The sequence below is a fragment of the Schistocerca piceifrons genome, unplaced genomic scaffold (genome assembly GCF_021461385.2).
Source record: "Schistocerca piceifrons isolate TAMUIC-IGC-003096 unplaced genomic scaffold, iqSchPice1.1 HiC_scaffold_1149, whole genome shotgun sequence".
Classification (NCBI taxonomy): Eukaryota; Metazoa; Arthropoda; class Insecta; order Orthoptera; family Acrididae; genus Schistocerca; species Schistocerca piceifrons.
In genome coordinates, this window is record NW_025726960.1 from 27,501 (window position 1) to 37,500 (window position 10,000).

The window sequence follows — 10,000 nt, forward strand, 5'->3', positions numbered from 1 at the left end:
TTTACTTTACAATAATATTTATACATCTAACCCACCACCTTATTACATTAGTGGGTCTTACTTACTACTGTTAGTTACAATTTGCAGCTAATTACAATATGTATTAAGTTGTGAGCTACAGCTTTCTAATTGCAATGGGCAGCTATACAATAAACTACTTAATTAAACTTCTAATATTTTAAAAATTAAACCTACATTTACTTCCTGCAGCGTCACAAGTGTGTCAGCAATATACAAACCTACTTATATGCCTTGCCCATCGAGCTAACCCCGATGGGCGTGCCCCTGACACTGGGCAGGCCAGGATTTTAATCGCTGCAGGTTCCTATATCTAAATTTCTAATCTAATTCCTACTATCTAATTTTAACCTACGTCATTTCCAGTGTAATGTCAATTCCGGGTAATTCCTATTCCCCACCCCCCCTATTCCCGCGCGTGGCGGATTCCAGACTAAGAGTCGGCCTATCCACGCGCAGGCGGAATGGGAGTAGGGCGTATTAGTCGCAATTTGTGCTATTTAGTCTAGTTCCCTCATGTATTCTCTTAGCACCTTTTGTGATACCTCGTTGGCAAGTTTATTTATCATTTGGAAGGTATCTTCATGTCTAATTAGGTTATAAGTGTCATAGTCAGGTAGTTGGTCTCGTAGTGTAGAGGCAACATCATTGAAGAGAGGGCACTCGTAAATCACATGATCGGGAGTGCCCTCCGGTTCACCACATTCACACGCGGGTGTCGCCCTTTTCCCAAACCGGCATAAGTATGCCGGATAAGGTCCATGTCCAGTGAGAAAATGGATTAGCCCTCTGGTTGGTTCGAAGTATTTCATTTTCAGCCGTTCTGTAATACTTGGTAACAATTCATGTGTCCTGCGCCCTGTTTCATCAGTATCCCATAGTTCTTGCCATAGTTGTACTCCTCTTTTCCTAATCTCGCCCTTATCCCCAGCCCTGATACCTAAGATTTCCTCTATTTTTGTTATGTTTCCCTTTTTACTCCAGAACCATGCAGCTTGCTCCCTGATTTTAATATCCAGGGGGCAAAGCCCCATTATAACTGTTAATGCTCCTCCAGGTGTTGTACGATAAGCACCTACCGATCTTAGAATCATGTTTCTTTGAACCCTTCTCACTGTCATGGCGGGCACCACCCTCGTGAGCCTGTGTGCCCAGACCCCCGAGCCGTAACCCACTATCGATGTTAGTATACTATTGTGATAAAGTTTTATAAGGTGAGGTGGTAGATGAAATCTCCTGTGTCCTATGGATATGAGGTTATTCAGTGTTTGAATAGCTTTCTGGGTCACGGTTTCAATGTGTTTCCCAAAGTTCCACCTCTCATCAATGATGATGCCCAAGTAACGTGCGTCACGTCTCCGAAGAACCGGCGAGCGGTTGATACGTACGGTCGGGTTACGTAGTAATTGTCCCTTTAATAGCAAGTAGGTGGACTTACTTGGCGACACCGTCATTTTGGTGTTTTGACACCATAGCTGTAGTTTATTTAAGGCAGTCTCTATTTTAGGTTCAATGTCTTCGCGGCTTCGGCCGCCGACCAGCAGGAGGAGGTCATCTGCATACGCTATCACCTCTAGCACTTCCTCACTTTGTTGTAGGGTGTCCAATAAAGGCTCCATATGGATGTCCCAGAACAGGGGCCCGAGTACGGAACCCTGAGGACATCCCTTTGTTATAACTTTTCCAATTCTCTTGCTAGAGGATGATAGCCAGACCTCCCGTTCTTCACAATAGCTCCTCAGGCATCCATATAGCGGCCCTGGACACTCCTTCTCCCGCAAGCAGGAGAAGAGCGAAGGCCACCACAGGTTGTCGAAGGCGCCACTGATGTCAACCATAATGCCCACCACGTACTTATGCGGGGTAGAGCCACAGACCTCAGCAGCCAGGGCGATCGCATCAGATGTCGATCGCCCAGGCCTGAAGCCGAACTGTCTGTCGCTCACCCCACGCAGCACTCTATGTGCAGCCAGTCTGTCAGCTAGTAACTTCTCTAATATTTTCCCTAGTATGTTGATTAAGCAAATAGGTCTATAAGATTTTACATTTGTAGGATCTTTATCTAACCCTTTCCGAATAATGACTACGTTTGCTGATTTCCACACCCTAGGAATTTTTTGCCGTATCAGACACTCATTGTATAGGTGAGTGAGTGGTGCAGTTAGCTGGGGGGCCAGGAACTGCACCACCTCAGCCACAATGCCGTCTGGCCCGGGAGCTTTTCCCCTTTTAAGTGCTTTTATATGGGCAGCTACCTCTTCCTCCGAGAAAGGGTAGACTGCCGTATTATTGATGTACTCATTTTGGTCTTCATGTCTTAATTGTTGTTGCTGGTCGGATTCTCCGTCCGCACTATCGTCAGGCAACAGGGACTGGAGGAGGACCTCAGCAGTTTCCTGCCAAGACTCCGTCATCCTGTCCCCGTGCCTAACTGTTGACAATTCTAGTGGAGAGCGGATCTTCTCTCGAACTAGTTTGTACGGTGTACCCCAGGGGTCCTGTGCCAATTGGCTCTGGACGAAGTTTTCCCAGCTTTTTATCCTAACATCCTGGAGTTCTTTCTGAAAAAGACGTTTAGCCTCCCGATATTGTATCAGCCATCTTTGCCGTTCCAGCCAGACGACACTGCGCTGGTAGTACCTTCTCAGCCTCCTAACAGACTGGCGCATAGTTTCTAGTTCGGGCGACCATGGCGATGGAGAGACTGCAATGGCCTTCCTCCTGGTCGGTACGGCAGCTTTCACCGCGTTCGTTATTGCGTTGGTCAGTTCTTCTGCTCGGTCATTTACGTCTATGTCAAAGTCTGCTTCACCCTCTGGTAAGGCAGGAATGACGCACTCCCTGGCTAGTCGTTCCCAATTAGCCCTTCTGTAATTAAACTGCATCTCCCACCCCATGGCCCAGCAGGACTCTTTTCCACCTATAATGAAAGTAATTAAATTGTGGTCACTTGTAGTGGCGTTTTCCTCCACTTTCCACTCCTGTATCGTGTTGATTGCATTAGGGGTTGCTAAAGTTATGTCAATATTCGTGCCTGGTCCTCCTCCCGCCGCATAGGTTGGAGGATTACCAGGTTTGTTGGCTATCACTAGCTGTGATGCCATGATGTAATCTTCTACTTTTTCTCCATTGGTGTCCCTTGTGCCGCTGTGCCATAGGGGGGATTTTGCATTGACATCAGCCGTGATTATGATTCTTCGTCCCTGCAGTGCCGTGGTTACTGCTGCCAGATGGTCAAGATGTACTTCAATATTATCTCCGTACTGAAAGTACATGTTAATTAATATGACTGTTTCATTAGGAGATAGCAGCTCCACGACATTGCAGTGACTGTTATTAAATTGTGATAGTATAGTCACTTTCAGGGCTTTGTTCGTGATGATTATTGCCGCTTTCGGATTATCTCCTTGGCTGATTACTTGCCACGTCGCGGCTGTGAATGTGATTTTTCCATCCAGGGAGTACGGCTCTTGTAGACAGAGCACATCGAGCCTCCTCTCCTCCACTTCCTTTCGGAGCTCCTGCATTACGAGTCGACTGTTGTGTGTGTTAAGTTGGCCAATTGTAATTTTTGTCATCTATGGAAAGTATGTATGTATGTGATCGTTTGGCCAAGTCTTGTTCCAGTCATACGTAAGACGTCCATTTGCCAACACTGACTGTTCGTATATGTCGTTTAGGTCAAACTTTTCTCCTCGTCTTTCGAAAACTTTCTTTAGTAAGTCTCGCAGGGCTCCGAAGTCAGTGGGGAGATTCACTGACTTTAGCTGTATCCTGTCTACAGCCTCCATTACCGAGAAGGTGACTCTTCTTCCGTATTCGTGCCCCACGCGGACCACATGTCGTAAGGCAGTGGTCAGGGTAGCCGGCTGCTCTAATCTCGCCAGTTGCATGGTGAATTCTAGGTTCGGATATATCCGAACTGGGTCTATTGGCGGTAGTCTTACCACTGAGGTTTCTACCGAACTAGTTATGGTGTTCTCTTGTACAGGCTTTTGTTCTTTTTGATTATCTATATTTGCTGAGACCTCAGGCACAGGATGCTTTTGCCGTTGCAGGTGTATAGTCGGCTTTACTCCCCTGCTGAGAGAGGAGGGAGTAGCCATAGGGATGGTTTCTGTCTGTATGCATTTATCTATTTTTGGTGGATCTGTTTGAATGCCTTTGTCGACTGTTTCTGGTACCGGATCCCTCGAAAGAGACTTTATGAACTCTTTGAATCTGCTTGCCCTAATGGCGTCCCTCCTCCTTTTGCTAGGGGACTTTCGCTTTGGCATCCTGTTTTGTTGTACGTACTCAGCCATAGTCCGTTCTTGATATTAGTCTTTGCTCTAACATGCGGTATGTAGGGCAATTTCGTCCTGAGGCTCCACAGTTTCTCTTCCCACGCCTTTTGCAGGGAATGCACACGCTTGCAGCTTTGCATTCTTTGCGTGTGTGTCCATCTTCGCCGCACCTGGAGCAAGCCGACCCCCTGGTGCAGTGCCTTAGAACATGGTCCAAGTCTCCGCAATTGTGGCAACGAGGTACCACAAGGTAGTCTCTAATATTGATGGCATGAAAGCCAATGTACAGTCTGCCCATTGTTATGATTTGTTTCCACATTGGTGCTGTGACCTCAGCGACGTGATGCACGACATCACGATCCCGAGGTCCCGTTTTGAATCTTAGCTTAAAAGAATCCTTAAATTCATTCTCATTCATGTGATCGAAATTTTGATCCTTTATGCTTTGGTGTAATTCTTCATTCGTTATTGTTGCTGGTACATCGTATAGAATGACCAGTGGGTTTCTTTTTCTTGGCGGTTCACACTTTACCACCGAGTTCAGTTTAGGATGTTTTAACAATTTTTCTTTGTCCTCGTCTGTGGCCACTTCCACAATTACCGAGTTTCTACTGGGTTTTACTTTATTTATTCGTATTTTGTCTTTTACTGGGTCAACACTTTTAGTCAGCAGTTCTTGTATCTTTTTTACGCTTGTGTCTTCGCCTGGTAGGGTTCTGAGAAAGACCGCCGTATCTGACCGCTTGGTCATCTTGGCGATCGTTTCTTTTGTGGTTTGGGGCTTTGGCGGTGCTTGCGCGACCACTCCAGCCCAGGTTTTTGTTGGTTGCCTCCTCAAACGTTCATTTTCTTTTTCTAGCTCCTCTACGCGGCCTTCGAGCTTGGCGTGGGCGATGGCCCATGCAGCCAGCTCGTTCTTTATAGTGGACAAAGCCGCCTGACTTATCTTGCCGTTCTTAATATTCTGCTCCAAGAGCAGCGTAACACGTGCATGTCGTTGCGTAACAGTTTCATCCTCTGCTAGTCCCATCTCGTCTTGTGGAGAGGGATCAAGCATCGCAGATGCTCGCTTAAGCGCACTCGATTCACTCGTCTCAGGTGTAGCCATATTGTTAACGAGTGAAAATAAGGTGGGAGCCCGTCTCTTGCCCCGGACCGGCTCCTCTGGCATGGGGGGGGACTATTGCAGCTCGCCCACCGACCTCGCCCCTAGGTCAAGGGCACTCCAGAGCTGCAGGGTTCAACACGCCGTTGCCAGCGCACTGGTCCCCATCGAAGGCCTCGTCGTCGACGATTTCACCCGACGCTCCTCGGCAAGTGCACCCCGCACTCCGGAGAGGCGGATGCACCCCTCGCCCTTCGCCGCCTACTAGCCCGAGTTTCCACCTGACGGCCGAGGACCCACTCCTACTCAGGTGGTGGGTCGGTCCCCCAGTCGTTCGGCGGTCTGGGCCCATCTAACCTGGCCCAGGCGATGTCACCACCACCTGGGTTTGGCAGAACACGCCCCGGTTACCCAGGGGCGCGGCGAAGCACCCTTGCCGACTCGCGCCGTGATCCCACGCCGACAAACGAGGTCGCCGGCATGCAGAGCACCTGCTGGTCTGTGCCCTGCGAACAGAAAGGGACTGGTGTTCGGTCCCTCGACACAGCTCCCCCTGTGCCACGCACCCTTCGCTTTCGCATCGGGTTGGGTCGCAGCTCTCCCTTTTGACGCAAGGCAGAATGCCGAGCTTGACGTCTGGCACCACGGGAAGGCGGAAAGAGCTACTTGGGAAGGAGAGGCTGTAGGAGACGCTTCACTTCCCCGAGTGAGGACTGCCGCGGCACGCCCGACTGGAAAGCGATACGCCCCAGTGCGAGCCTCCGTGCCTTACGGCGCGCCGGCAACGGGCGGGCCCGCGCCGAAACGCGCCGTCAAGCGACTGACCTCACGCCAGACTCTGTTTGCATGTATTAGCTCTAGAATTACCACAGTTATCCAAGTAACGTGGGTACGATCTAAGGAACCATAACTGATTTAATGAGCCATTCGCGGTTTCACCTTAATGCGGCTTGTACTGAGACATGCATGGCTTAATCTTTGAGACAAGCATATGACTACTGGCAGGATCAACCAGGGAGCTGCGTCAACTAGAGCTGAGCAGCCGGCCGCCCGGGAGTGTGTCCCGGGGGCCCGCGCGAACACGCAAGCGTCCGCTCAATCATTCTGCAAACAGGAGGAGGCTGAGCTCCCCTGCACAATACACCTCGAAACCCTCTCAGGTCCCGGCGGCGCGCAGCGCCGTCCCAAGTACTTGGTCGGGTTCGAGAGAGGCGCAATCGCCCGGAGTTAGGCGAGTAGACGCTTTCGGTGCGACCACCCGTGCTCCCAACTGAGCTTGCCGCTGCCGACAGAGGCCCGGGAGCGTGCTGTCGTGGCATTGCCGGCGGGAGACAACACGCGCCACCTACGGTGACCGGCAGCTCCAACGCCAGCGCCACAGAAGGACAAAAGCCCCACTTGGGTGCCGAAGCGAACTCTCCCAGCACAGCGCACGCGCCAACACATCCGCACAGCTGCGATACAAACCACCAGCGAGAACCGCTGGGGCGACCGAGCAGCAGACGGCGTCGCGGCGCCGAGCGCCGGGCGGCAGCGCATCCTCAACGCACACAGTCCTCAATCGGACCAGCACACTGAAGATGTCCACCGCGCTTCGCACCGGGCCCGCGAGGACCTACTTTGGCCGCACGGCGCCGCGCGCAGGGTGCGCCGGCGCGCAGCTGCGACGCCTGCCGCGTCCGTCGGCCGGCGCGCCTGCCACTGGCCGCCCCCACCAGCCGGCTGTAGCGCGTGCGCCCACGCACCGCGCGGCCAGCACGCCGGGAGGCGCCCCCTCACCGGCCGGGGACGGTCCCACCCAGCCACCGCCGCGTATCGCTTCACACCCAGATGCCGTTCAGTTTCGTCGGCATGGTGGGTATCGCTGGAACAACCGGTTAGTACCTCAACCTATCGTCGCCATCACCGATTCACCCCTAGCGAGAACAACCGCACCACAACAGGTTACCATTTGTTCATTTGCGTAACTTCACCAGAAAACGCAGGCGTCCATCGCCATTTGCAACTTCCACGATTATTGCATGCCTGTGTCAGGTGTCACGCCACACTACGTCTGCCCACATACACGCAACAAAATGTGCACGCCTAGACAATACGTGGAAGGTGGCCCCCGTACGTATGCGATGTCCATTGCTCGAACGACTGTCAACCGGCCTCTGTAGCATGTCGCAGATATGGAACGCGGTGCACCATGCCATCACGGTGTGTGAGGAGAGACGACTAGGTCCGAATACATCAACAGACAGCTCATGCTGATCGCCATCCACGGCGTCCGTTCCTCCCACACGTCTCTATGGCGTACCACACTGCAATCCAGCTCTCATAGGGAGACGACACGTAGCTGCGTGCACAATATTTGCACTGTATGGTCCGCCGTTTTTGGGCGCAGTCGTTGTACGGTCACACATGTGCCACGATGTATCATTCAGTACATAAGGACGAATGTGCAGTACAGATTGTGGTTTACGCGTACGACATTAGCGGACAGTTGACACAGGCCGCACCACAACGTAGCCTGAGTACGTCGCATGCGGAGGGCATTGAACATGCAAAGTTCTCACCAACCAGCTTGCGAAGGCAGGGGGCAAGGTGGGGACGTGGGGAGGGGCGGCATGTACGTCCTGCTGCCATCCACATTACAGTGTACAGCAGGAGCATGTGGAAAGTGAGCAAGACTTGCAAGGTGTTTAACATGAAGCGATACACAGGGGAGCGGGGAGTGCGAGTAGCGAACTATATTGCGAGGGTTGCGGGTGGGCAACACTACACTAATTGAACGAGTCGTATAACAATTACAGAGCAGGTTTAGGCGACAACGTGGGTTACGTTAGGCGACAACGTGGGTTAGGTTAAGGCACGACGTGGGTTAGGTTAAGGCACGACGTGGGTTAGGTTAAGGCACGACATGGGTTAGGTTAAGGCACGACATGGGTTAGGTTAAGGCACGACATGGGTTAGGTTAAGGCACAACATGGGTTAGGTTAAGGCACAACATGGGTTAGGTTAAGGCACAACATGGGTTAGGTTAAGGCACAACATGGGTTAGGTTAAGGCACAACATGGGTTAGGTTAAGGCACAACATGGGTTAGGTTAAGGCACAACATGGGTTAGGTTAAGGCACAACATGGGTTAGGTTAAGGCACAACATGGGTTAGGTTAAGGCACAACATGGGTTAGGTTAAGGCACAACATAGGTTAGGTTAAGGCACAACATAGGTTAGGTTAAGGCACAACATGGGTTAGGTTAAGGCACAACATGGGTTAGGTTAAGGCACAACATGGGTTAGGTTAAGGCACAACATGGGTTAGGTTAAGGCACAACATGGGTTAGGTTAAGGCACAACATGGGTTAGGTTAAGGCACAACATGGGTTAGGTTAAGGCACAACATGGGTTAGGTTAAGGCACAACATGGGTTAGGTTAAGGCACAACATGGGTTAGGTTAAGGCACAACATGGGTTAGGTTAAGGCACAACATGGGTTAGGTTAAGGCACAACATGGGTTAGGTTAAGGCACAACATGGGTTAGGTTAAGGCACAACATGGGTTAGGTTAAGGCACAACATGGGTTAGGTTAAGGCACAACATAGGTTAGGTTAAGGCACAACATAGGTTAGGTTAAGGCACAACATAGGTTAGGTTAAGGCACAACATAGGTTAGGTTAAGGCACAACATAGGTTAGGTTAAGGCACAACATAGGTTAGGTTAAGGCACAACATAGGTTAGGTTAAGGCACAACATAGGTTAGGTTAAGGCACAACATAGGTTAGGTTAAGGTACAACATAGGTTAGGTTAAGGTACAACATAGGTTAGGTTAAGGTACAACATAGGTTAGGTTAGGTTAGGTTACACGTTGTTGTAAGGAAAGGTGTAGGGGGGGGCGGGGGCGGCAGGTTCGTTGATAGTGATTATAGTAAGTGAATGCTTGTGACATGATCAGATTTGTCACGTCAGGATGCACCTTTGGCTTATTAGAGGCGACGCTCCAATTCTATGCTTGTGTCAGACCTGTGTCTTTGACTCATGTCATTGTTTGTGCGCTGTGACAGGAGGTACTATTGTGATGTTGAGTGCACCGTTGTATAGGACATGTGTGGGTGTTGGTGCCTGATCTGCGCAATGGTGGATGTCGAAAGGGTGGGATATTGTATTTTCCGCATGGACCTCCTGGTCTGGTTGTGATAGTGTGGATTGTGTAATGTGGCGGAGAGGATGCACTGGATGTTGTTCCATGCTGGTGCTTACATATTGTATGTGCGCCCGTTAGAAGCAGAGAGTGGTGCGTGATCAGAGTGGCTGGCTGACGTGTGGTTCCCATTGTGGGCAGACTCTTTCAGCATGTATACGGACAGTTGTATATATATTCTGTAGTTTGATGGCTCTGCATTGATTACTAATCAGCGCCGTGTGTACGGGTAATCTGGTTCCAGTCCAAAATGTTCCATCTGTGTACATTAGTGACAAAGACTCCCCTCATGCAGTGGGGCTCGGTCTGTTATAACTCTTCCGCGTAATATATTTGCCCCACGTTTTTGCGACTGCGAGTGCGAGTGCAACGCGCATGGGGACCGACATGCTGATGGCTCGG